Source organism: Anabrus simplex, chromosome 7, assembly GCF_040414725.1.
Source record: "Anabrus simplex isolate iqAnaSimp1 chromosome 7, ASM4041472v1, whole genome shotgun sequence".
Lineage (NCBI taxonomy): Eukaryota > Metazoa > Arthropoda > Insecta > Orthoptera > Tettigoniidae > Anabrus > Anabrus simplex.
Window position 1 is genome coordinate 256,780,602 of NC_090271.1, and position 13,273 is coordinate 256,793,874.

A 13,273-nucleotide genomic window follows, 5' to 3' on the forward strand; every position below is an offset into this window, starting at 1 on the left:
CAAGCACACGAGTTTAGTTATAGTTACACCGAGCTCGATAGCTGCAGTCGCTTAATTGCGGCCAGTATCCAGTAATCGGGAGATCGTGGGTTCGAGCCCCACTGTCGGCAGTCCTGAAGATGGTTTTCCGTGGTTTCCCATTTTCACACCAGGCAAATGCCGGGGCTGTACCTTAATTAAGGCCACGGTCGCTTCCTTCCACTTCCTAGGCCTTTCGTATCCCATCGTCGCCGTAAGACATATCTGTGTCGGTGCGACGTAAAGCAAATAGCAAAAAAAAAAAAAAAAAAAAAAAAGTTATAGTTCCCTCTGTAGATAACAGTGACGGCCTCTGGAAGGCAAGATAGTGGGTTCAAACATGGCAGATATATTCGAAGATTTGAAAGGCTGAAACTAGTTAATTCGACACTTCATGCCGTACGATGTCGGTATGTAATACATAATCTCTGGTGACGCAAAAAAATTAATTTAACGCATCCATGGGTCGCCCAAGCGAATGCAACATGCCAGAGTAAAATAGAACGTCAAAACTGACACGCCGACCGCCAAAAATCACTTAGATCAAAATTTCTGCCTGTAGTGCCTGTGAAACTATGATAGTATTATTAATTTCTTGTATCCCACGTCTGATTTAATCAGAAGCTGTTATGATCAATCTAATGAAATATTGCGTAAGATATGTGGGTAGTACTTACCTTCCCAACCTCCTTCCAAAAATGTAGCCATGAAAATCACACTGGTGTACCTGATAGATTTAACTGTCAATGAGGAGCAGAATTCTAAACCTCCGAAGAAAGATAATGTCTGCTAAAAGTGGGAGGGACTGTTATGCACGACAGGAAAATGGAAGTGCTGCTGGATACGACAAGATATGAGAACACAGCTTGACCAAGGGAGTTCGGAGGTGGAAAATGTCAGAATAATGACACAACTAAATGGGACCAATGGCAGACTTGTCTACGAGGCTGGTAGCCATAAAATTCTCATACGTTCAGAGCCACTAAGCCTCGGACAAATTTTCTAAATATACAGGACTGGTGATGACAAGTTGGAAGCCCGTATAGTACGATGAACAACTATTCATCGGCTCCTAATACTCACTACAATGAAACTATCCACTGGAATTCATCTGAGTTTCTCTATTATTATCCTTACTACGATCGAAGTGAAGTGGATGAATCACTACGTGTTTGTAAAGCAGACTTAACAATTTGTTTCAATAACGCGATGGAAGCTGGTCGTTAACCATTGTCAGTTGTAGTAGATCCTCTGGTGACAGCCACACGGAGAGTACAGGTATTTGCATGTACCATCGGAATAGCTCTTCAATTAAGATTACTCTCTCTGTATAGAAGTGTGCGAGCTCATACTGAAATGTTCTAAGGAGAATTATCATACCTTTCCTTTCTTCATTCCAGATAAACTTTTCCCTCCAGGTAACCATTACATATGAGACCTAGGTGGTCAAATGGGGTCAAATTGGTTCAAATGAGTGTGACACTAGCTTCACTTCCTAGTGCAAGATCCTTAGTTTTATGTGAGTTTCCCGATCTGATTTTCTTTCTCCTTCTCCTGCTACAGATGTCAAACTGGGCTGAATACCACGTTGCTTCGCCTGCTATACCTACAAATGTGACCACCACCTATTATTCAGGCTTATCTCTTTATTCTTCGCCTCTGACCTCCCTTGGTAAACTGCTGTTATTTTTCGATTACGATCCTATTAGACTAGTGAAGCCGAAGGATGCTTTAATTTTACACCCTTCAATAACCTGTTCGGATTAGTCTGATTATAGCAATGAAAGAGATATTCCATGGAAGATGTGGATATGATAGGCTTCCTGTATCTTGAAAATCTACGAGGGTTCCAGAAAGAAAGTTTCGCTCTTTTATTGCTTAGAAACGAAGGAAGGGAGCTAGCTGGAAATGTATCCGATATATTTTACTCACAGCGATGGACTGCAGGCTGAGCAGGCCGTTAACCAGAACTTTGGTTCGACAGTTGAAAAATGGTGAACTTACTGATTGACTGGTCACAGGATAAGATCCGTGTACTGATCCGTATCCTGCGGGAAAAGACACATAGCATGTCAACACTCAAAGGAGGAGTGCATCTATATGAGGAAAGGATGCGATGTCTGTCCAACAGGTGTGGATGTGATGTGTTTATTTGAGGAGAATCCTATGACTGTGAAAAACGAACAGCAGAGTGGTCATCCGCCATCATCACTCGCTTTTGTTAATGTTGTTGATGAATGGTACAAGATAACAGGGTGTGATGCTGAAGCAGTTAGAAGTGTTCAACCAGGCGAGTTGGCTGTGCGGTTAGGGACGCGCAGCTGTGAGCTTGCATCCGCGAGAAAGTGGGTTCGCACCCCACTGTCGGCAGTCCTGAAGATGGTTTTCCGTGGTTTCCCATTTTCACACCAGGCAGATGCAGAGGCTGTACCTTAATTAAGGCCATGGCCGCTTCCTTCCCACTCCTAGCCCTTTCCTATCCCATCGTCGCCATAAGACCTCTCTGTGTCGGTGCGACGTAAAGCAAGTAATAAAAAAGAAGGAAGTGCTCAGCAAACAGGCCGCCACTTCCTATCGCCAAGGAAAGGCGGTATTCATTTTGCGCTATGATAATTGCCTGAATAACGTTGGTGAATAACACGGGAGAGATGCTGACATACAGCAGTATTATTGATGTAGGATGTACCTTAACACCTGCAATAAACGTCAGGAAAAAATTGGGGGGATTCTTGCGAACAAAACAAGGAAACTATCTTTCTGATCATGTCGCTGGTCGGAGAAATGACATATCTACCAATGCTCTCCCTATCCGTTCATTATTTTCCTTAAGACTGATAACGCCTTCTAGCCACACGTGGATATTTAGTCCATCAGAACAATATTCGCCGTGTTTATTTTTCTATGCTTACGTGTAAAGGAAATTGAACCTTACCGTACCGCACTCTAGGAATGTATGCTTGCATGACTTATTTACGCGCCCCTACAGTATAATGTGTTTGAGCTTCATTTTCCTTTACATATTAGCATGTGAAATGAACACAACGAAAATTGCTGGGAGGCGTGATCAGGCATAAGGAAAATAATGGGTAGAAAGAACATTGTGAGATATGACCTTTTGCCCGAACAGCGATGATATGTCCTACAAGGCGTTGTTATTGAGTTACATGAGACGGAGTTATAGGACGTATAATTGCCACATCATAGGAGATATACAAAATGTCTGCCTTGAGCAGCCTTAACATGGACTGGCGAAGCCACTCGAAGACATCTGAGTCCTGTCGAACAGCTGCACAAGCGTTATTATACAGCACACTTTTCTTATGTCCCCACAGATTAAGGTCCAGAGGATTAAAGTCCGGAGACCGAACAGGCCAATGCACTGGACCTCGACGCCCATTCCACCGGTGTGGAGAGGTGTTGCACGAAAACTGACGTACATGTAAACTGAAGTGTACTGGAGCACCAGCATGCACGAACCACATGCTGTGGTGAGCAGTTTAGAGCACATGTTGCAGTAGTACACGCAGCGTGTTCTCAAAGAAGGTCACATAAGCTGGTCCACTCAGTCTTTGGTGTAGGATGTATAGGCCAATCAGTTGATTGTGCATGATACCTCACCACACATGACGTCTAAAACACTGTTGATAATCAGCAACACAATTGTACCATGGTGATTTTCTGCCGCCAACGCGTGCAAATTTATGATGTCACCTCTTCCAAATAAGGCCTCTTCCGTGAACAAAATGGACGAAATATCAATGTGGCGATAAAAAACTAGAAAAGAATATGTTAGCCCCTTACTACTTTTAAAACCTGAGACGTATGTCAGTATAAAGTTAAAAGTAGACTATTTCAGAGTACTATCTTTCGATGGAACTACAAACGAATGTACTGTATAACGTGGTAGGCTGTCTGGGTCTACTGAGAGGTAGTGTGTTTTCTGTAGACAATACTTATTAAACTGCTATTTACAGTTATTGACAAAAGCACTCGAATTCGAGTTTTCCACTCACTCGGTCTACCACACCGCACTTGAGCACATCAGACTCCTACTCGCGAGCATGACCTCTCACAGCAAGTGTCGTCCCCAGAGCAGTTCACTTCACAGCTCCCCAGACGTCGTGTAATCAACATAATCTTATTTCTCACTCACGCATTCCCAAATGACTCGCGGCCATTGCGTAACTCATTCGCGACCGACTCGAAACTGACTGATTGTTCCCAACTTTGCTCTTCGTACAGGTCAGAGGAAGATTATTGCAGTTTCCACTTCCAGATAATTGTTTGAAACGCTTTTTCTTTGTGAGCAAGCTTCTACCTTCATTATGGAGCTTCCTTATCGCGAGTGTTAATTCATCAGAATTATTGTTTTGCTCAGTGCTGGCCCAGTACACATTGTCACCACTGTACTAGCATTGTCGCCTCTCACCGGCAGTGTAGGCTTCAGCAGTCACCCCTACACTCTCCACCTTCATTGTCACAATAACTTGCAGTGGACTCTGTTTCTACTTTTCTGAGTGACAATATAAGGAGACGTACTTTTTGGCTTATCCTCTAGTAAACTAGATGTACAAGACGTATATACGAGTGCTATAAGATTCAATGACATTGATGTTGAGAACTGGGAGAAGAATTCTCCGTTTGCGGTATATAATGTTTTGTGATAAAATTGAATAAATTACTTTGGGATGGCACCTCTTTGGATGTTTTGTTTTGTATTTTGTGGTTGATTTCTGGAAAATCCTGAAAATATGTTCATTATTCATAATAATAACTGGGTATGTTATTTTCCTTCCGTCAGTAGTTCAGAATGGTCTAATAACTTATATTTGAGCTTGCCGTAAATTATTTAACTAATGGTTGCTTAGAGAGAGAGCAGCTTTCGACTAAATCTAAGGCCATCAGTTTATAACCCTTCCTCAGTAGAGAGAAAATATTACGTTATTATTATTATTATTATTATTATTATTATTATTATTATTATTATTATTATTATTATGAAAAGTATGGTTTAGATTTTGTCAAAAATATTTTCACCCTATAAAGGGTAAAACAGTGAGTGAATCAGTCACAAAAAGAGGACGAAGGAATGAAGATTCATTTAATCGAAACTGGGGATAACAAATCTTGTTCAGATTACAATGTGAAACTCATAAGTAGGCCTGCTATCATGTCTAATTTACTAAATTTGATTATTTCTTCGATTTTTAGGCGTCTGTAAAACTATACGAAGTCATTGAGACGCTTTCTTAAGCAATGGGACTAAGTTTAAAATGCCTTCTTGAAAAGAGAAAACAAGACAATGCAATTAGATACTCATAATTCTGCAGATGACAGAGTTAAGATAGTCTTATTAATATCATTGTTAGTGTCACTGAATACAACACAAGAAATTCTTATTTCTCAGCATAGTTGGTGTACCGGGGGTACACATTATACATCCAGTTAAACTGTGCTCCTTCTATAAGGCCATCTATATTATTGAACTTGAACTAATATAATGCAAGATACTTGGGTTTGCAACCGTTAAATGTCTACCATCGGCATAAGTGCCTTCTTTTGCGGGATTAAGGACTATTAATTCTTAAGGAAGGTTGAATTTTATTGTCGGATAACCCTAGATCTTGAAGATTGTTTTGTCCTAGTGTCAAGGTTGTCAACAATTCTGCCCCTCCCCCTCCCCCTCCCCCCTCCCGCTCCAACTCGTGTATCTATCAAGCAGTCAGAAGTTTTGTGAATATTTTCTCTAGCCATTTCAAATTGGGGGGTGTGTACAGGTATCCAGCCTATCTGTAAAGAGTTCCGGAAACTTCCCCTCGAAATACTATAAAAGCTTGGCGCATTAGGGCAGTATCGTCATCTTCATTGCTCCATTTGATTGTATGTGGCATATACCAAGCGGGCACGGGCCGCAGGTCGGCATTCGGAAGGCCCAGCAATTCAAGGTAATTGCATAATTTTCTTAACATGTGATAGCTCCGGCAGATAGCTTGAGAGGAAGGTTTCAAACTTCTTTTGTTCATGTTAAGATCTAACGTCATGGTTTAAATGTAGATTTTCGGCACGTCTGAGGACTCTGTTCAAACCCCTGCTGGGAAACATGTAATGTAAGGTAACATAGAGTGATTACCATCTGTTGATTAATCCTATTAAACGTAGTATGGGGTGACTAAAGTTTCTAATCCTCTAAAAATCTTAATACTCTCTTGGAATTCAATGTGTTTCATTTAGTCACCCCGGCGTAGAATAGGCTTAGCCTCTGTGTCATTGGGCCATAAGCCCACTTAGGGTTTTAAAAACTAGAAGGAGTGCAAGTTTATCGCCTCCTACCGTTTTATTCATACCCAATCATGTTCAACATTTTTCTTTTTACATTAAGGCCATTTAGTATGGGCACTTATTGCCCTTTTATGTTCCTGTACAACAATGTGAGAAACTGTTGAGCAGAAGATAAGCCCAAAACAGGACTAAGTGACTGTAAAATTATTTGAAGATTGTCAGGTATAACCGTGTGCGCTATTAGAAACTTATGCCTCTGAAAGGCTGGACTGTATTCATTTTCGAGCTCAGACTCCTAGGCTGTGTAAGTAAATGGAGCAAATATCCTCTTATAAAATAGTGTACATGTTTCAGAGCTATAATGCTCATTCCTTCGTATATTATTATGATCATTCTCTCTAATTTTGTACCTGATTGTTGGACTTTAAGTCATTATTGTTGGAGCTGAAGAGCTCACTATTATATTGTTATTGTTTATTCAGATCTTCTATTTATCAAATTTTAAAGTAAAAAAAGGGAAAGAAAATTTCAAAATTTAGTGCTTTAACTCATGCTCTGGTCAATTTCTTGTCCGCCCATTCACCCCAGCACCTTCTTACACCTCTGTAAGCCACGGAATTTCCGTATCAGTAGTGTGCCATTTCACTGTCCGAAATTGATAGTGTATTGGAACTAAAATGGACGCAATTGTCATGACATAAGTAAATACGATGCATAAACTCAGTCATCAATGTCAATAAAATACAATATATGGAGTGATCATGGTATAAAAGATCAAGACGGCAGTGACTAAGACAAGTAAAGTTTAGAATTGTTAAAACGCTACTATTGAAAAACTTCAAATTGAAAGAGCAAACCTGAGCAACGATAGCATTGAGCTAGAGATACATATCGCGAGCAATACGAAACCGTAAATAAAGCGGCGAGTTAATAAGAAAGATAGCAAGAAAGGCTTTCATTGCATCTTCAAATCGGCAAGGGATAACCATTGATACAATTACCAAGAAGGAAATCTTTAGGATACGGGAAATAACTAAATTAACATACAAAATAACAATTATTTCACAACTATCTGAAGCAAAGCCAGACATTTTGGTAGTCTACAAGTGCTATTAGAATTAAAGTTAAAACGACGGACTTGATATTGAAGTTACCATGTTAGAAGGCTATGGAATCCGTATCATGCCGCAGTTGACTTCATCTGTATTTATTTCTGTTCCATCTGCGTAAGCCATGGCTTTCAAGACGTTCTAAGAAGACGATGGCCCTATGTCCGGAGGAGACTGACCTGAGGTGACAGCAAAGGAACCTTACATATCCCAGAACATTCTAATGACCAGCGAGAGGATGTAATTGCCGTGCCCGAACTACACATGTCCTGGAGCATCTAATGCAATCCCGATGGAGCTTATGGAAAAATATGGCTTCTTTATTAGCGCAGTAAACTAAATGAATCTTGCAGATTTCAATAATATCTTTAACTTGTTGATGAATAAATGGTGAGGCGTTGTGATCGTCCAATTAGCTCAGATATGTTAGATTATCGCGAATTAACGATATACTTGTGTCGAAATGCAGAGATAATAGGTTGTTATCTGTATAACATAACCAATCCTTGGCTAGGATATGTGTGAAGTGAATAACATGGAAGTGCTATCGTAGTGACATTTAATCAAATGATGAGGTCATTATATATGAATTATGAGATCTATAACGATATAATAGTTAAGATTGTAAATGAGTAAGGGTTAATATCTTGTAAATAGAAATCGTACAGTGCCGTATAAGATCAGAATTGGATTGTATGAGGATAAGAGAGTAGTATGAAGTGAAACAGAGATTGATTGAGAATAAATGGATTAATCAAGTGGATAAATGATGGTTAGGGAATTCTGTGCGTCAAATTAAGGTAGGCCCATATATGAAGGTTATATGCAAGAGAAAGAAGGAATATGATATTGAAATATGAAGAAAGTGATATATGAATATTGAATGAATATGAAGAAGAGTAATGTTTCGTCGATGAGGATGGAAATAATTTGTTATGAAGGTAAAAATAAGAAGGTTGACGCAATTCAGAGTTAGTAATGTACTTGATACCATGATGTGTGATAGTTAATAGTTATTCCATATCTAACATATATTAACGTATTATGAAGTTTATAAGGAGTTAAGGCACTAGTAAATATTCGGGATAATTCATTGTAGGGAAAGTTGACTAGGACATTGATCAGAAATTAACCCATACCTCTACCATAATGATGAATATTTGCTGAACAAGTACATGGCACTTATTTAATCCTATGCACAAGTATGATAAGATTTTTCATATATAATTCCAGAAGGTAATGATTGATAGAGTCTTCATGAATAATACTCTATACCTATTTTAATAACTGTATGTGAGGTGTTGGAATTTAATAAATTACCTGACGATTGATTTCATCAAACACATTTTATATTTAAATTAATTTGTAAGATTTATGAGATAAAGGATATCCATTTGAGATGATAAGTGATAGTAGACGTTAATATAAAAAATAGCACATAATGTGGTTGACTTAATACTTATCCTTCTCCTGATGCATTCGTGAAGCAGAATACCTGAATAATAAATTTTATCCTCATCCTAAATAACCAAATAACCAAAAGAAGATATAATTACAAGAAGAAAAGTAATTGATGTTGAATGTATTATTTCCCAAGGAGATTTGTAATGTTTTGAGAAACTTTAACTGAAGTTAGGGACATTTTCTTTCACACAGATAACTAACGATACAAATATATCGATGTGATTTCATTTCCTTGAATTGAGCCTTATAGAATTATTCCAATTTTCTATTGTACATTATTATTATTTCAATTTAATCAAAGATCTTTGATGCAACGATGGAAGTTAATTCATATGAATTTTCAATGAAGATAATAATTCTTTTCAATAATATTTCATTCTTTTCCTTGATTTTCTAGATTTTAAATAAATAGACGGAGCAAAGGTATTGGCATTTATGTTCATACTTTAGCATAATCATCGTGGTAGTATAGTCACCCTTAATTTAAGATATTATCGGAATTCTTTTGACAATAACTGATAGTTGGTGCGGTGGAGACGTCCATCGGCATTGGCGATAGATGAAATATCCATAGATCAGAATATCCTTTGCATTTTCTCCGAATCCACGAGAAGAAGATAAACTTTAATTGGAAATTGGACCCGAGAGAGCTAGTCTGGATTTCTTCGCGATCCGCCCTGGACGCAGGAGGGGTATAAAGGGTACGATGCGCATTCGTATCCCTGAAATATCATTATAACATTTGTCACAAATGGAATATGATAATTTCTTTTGCACATATCAAGTGAAAAATCTGCGGCGAATTAAGAAATACCGTCGTTATTTGAGAAATATGAAAACATACTTAAGGCTTGTAGACAGGACTGGTTTATGTCGTATTCCGCTGCTGGTGCCGTCTTTTGTTACTTTCTTCAGGTCCAGGGCTAGCACCGTGGAATGGGAGTGCTATGTCTGTAGATTCTCATTATCTTTGTCCATATGACTAGAGCGGCCAGTTCAAACCCCAAAATGGAGGTCAACAGAAAAATAGCATGATCCCTGGACCAATAAATATTTTTATTTTTGTTCGAACGAAAGTAGCTCGATCCCTGGACCAATAAATCACTAGTCCACAGAATTATTCTTATGTACATTGGCCATACCATTTTGTCGCCTATTAAATCTTGCATATCGTGATATAATTCAGGAAATGATGTCATTAACAACTGAAGCAATGGAAAGAAAGCAAAGTGAACACAAAGTGTTCAGTGAACACAGACATCACACACGAAATTGTTGATAGTGTAAGACAAAAGACATGCGTGTGTCACTGTGAGCGTAACACCAAATGTACTTGTAAAGTGGTAAAGTACGTATACATAATATTCTCCAAAAATCAAATATTTCTTAATTTGCCGCAGATTTTTCACTTGATATGTGTAAAAGCAATTGTTATGTTCCATTTGTGACAAATTTTATAGTGATATTTCAGGGATACGAATGCGCACTATACCCGGGTATAAAATACCATCATAAAATCCTAGTTGTGATGTTACGACACAGAATTTCCACGTTGTTCTATCCGAAAACTACCGTAGTTAATTTTGCTCTTAAGGGTGCTCTTGTCATTACGATAATTGACTAAGAGAACGGCTTCATCACATACGGTTAAGTATGAAAGGAATGTTAATCCACGCACTGGTATTCGAACCACGGATGCTTGGAGACTTGCGAGAATGTTTTGAGCGCTCCTTGCCTTGAGACAATACCTTCATACCTTTTATGTGAACACCGTTACGTGGGATATTTCACTAATCCGAATGTTCCGTAGTTAGGTAATTATGAAAAAAGAGGTCTAATGTTTCTGGTTTGAAACGAATCTGTTTAACTTACAGATTTAGATTTTCAGGAATAATTCTGCCAGTTATTGCAGATTCACCTTAGTGAAACGAAATTGAAACCAAATCATATGACAGAGAAAATGCCATCGAACGTATTGACTCCGTGGTAGTTGGTGGATTCGAACTCGACCATTGGCAGATCTGAAGATGTTGTGCGATGGCGAGCAGACAATAGTATTGTACCGTACCCAGGGGTAAATACCCAATAGGACGATGCCTCCATCCCTGTATGAACATCCGACTAACTCAGGGTTGGGCAGAGTGTGGGTTGGTTGTCGGTTGGGTCAGGATAAAAAGTCGAAGTTCATACTCTAAAATATCAATCAATGACAGGACATGGAGGTATAACACGAATGAGAAACAATCATAGGGGGTAAGATGGATTTATTAATAAATATCCCCGATCATATCCCAAGAAAACAATTAAATCAAGAAAAATAATTTGTAAAAAATGAACTCAAAATATTAGAAATAAGTCGAAATTAAAACGTTACTTGAATGATAATACCAAATTTGACATCAAAATCAAGTTCAACAAAGAACACTTATATACATCAAGACTGAGTTGCTTATTATTATAGTCCAATGTTTATAATTTATGGCAATAAGTGTACGCAAACACTGACATGTGGTATTTCCGTATGGAGTTTCACACTATCGCATACCAACGATACGGTTTCAAAGTTAAGTTAATCCCGAGAGTCGTCAAACTATTTCCGTAAAATAAAAGTTACCTTACAAAGGAAAGTTACGACGAAAAGAAAAATAATTAAGACGCAAGTTATGCAAAATACTAGGGGCAAATCCTACACTATATTTACAACAATTCAAATAATCAAACTAAACACATCTATATACATCGGATATCGAGTAAAGTCTTAAATGCTACACTGATTCTAATGTGAATCCCGGTTCACTGCAAAAGATCTAGACAGAACTAGATAAACCAACAATATTTCAGCACTCGGGCTGTTCCCTTTTAAAACAACGAGGCAAGGTATACAAACACAAATAACAATGTAAAACATCATCCTGTAAGGGAAAAACATATAAATAACCCTTGACATCATGAAGAAAGCAATGGGCAACATTGCCTCCTTCTGCTGCGTTTGAGCGCTCAACAGCGCGGTCATCCGTCATGTACTTCCGGGTAGATTACGAGCTGAAAAGAAATGTTGAACTCCACTATGCTAAAGATTGGATTTTGTCTCCCGAGGCTGCCACAAGGAAATACTGTCTCCTTCATACCTACAGGTAAACACACGCCAGAAATCAGCTTGCCATGAGATAACGCCCTTCATCGGCTACACGGAAACTCACGTATATTCATTCCTTCTTAGCATACTTGGGCCATTTAACAGCATCAGACTCAATAGTCTGGAATTAACACTGTCCATTCTGATCACAATATACACTCAGAAGACACTAGTCAGGCACACACATCTGCACAATACTTTTTATCTTGTCAGGCATACAATCAGCCTGCACCAATACATTATAATTCAGCATGCAATCTTTATCTCATTATTTCTCATGAATCCTATTGGCCTTCCACCTTATGAGACGCAGTTCGTGTCCTTTGCAGACCATCAGGCAAACAGAATCCAACTTAACTTCAAAGATCTTATTTTAACATCGGCGTTCTGCAGCTCCTTCTGCCAGCTTCTGTAAAACCATGCATCATGCAGAACAGCTATACCTGTCTCTCTGAATAACCGAAATAAAATGAACTAATACGTGTTTAACGTTGTATAAAGATGAACCTGTCAATCTAGCCCTTCTAGCACATATTTAAGGAAAACTCGGAATATCCTACGCTAAGTAACATATGTAAATAAACAACAGCTAATCCTATCAATCCCTCATTTTCCCAAACATCTAATCATAAAGAAAAATGACAATAAAATAAACATGCATTATTCTCGTATCCGAAACTATCATAATAACAAAATTAAACAAACACATGCCGTCAGGCTTACTTTACATGAAGTTTTAAATCCTATCTACACTGCCCTAGTACCTTAACATAATTTACATATCATGCCATAAATAACACATGCGCCTTAACTGAATCGACGACCCTCGAGATACCAGGATAGCAGCTTACATCCCCGCTAATTTAGTGATCTACTCCATGTCAATCACAGCATTAGCATGTGGGAATACACTTCCTTCTTCTACGGTTGTGGCCATCATCTTGCTGGAAAATAATTCACTGGAAACACAGAGGACTTTAGTTGACAATATCTTCACTGCTTAATGCTACGAGCCGAAATACCCTTTCTCTTTAAAAGATCAGCTAAACACACTGATTCACATATATATTACCCACTTCACTTAAAGGGTAAAAATACAGTTTGAAAAGCAGCACACGGTTCGTTACGGAAGTTCCACGCGAAAACGCGCCCGTCGCAAAGTAGTGAAACAAAAGCACGTTTCCACTACACTTGTTACACAGCGGTCACTAAACACCGTCTTTATCGATTGAAAGTAAACTTTGCTAAAATTATATTATTCCATTTT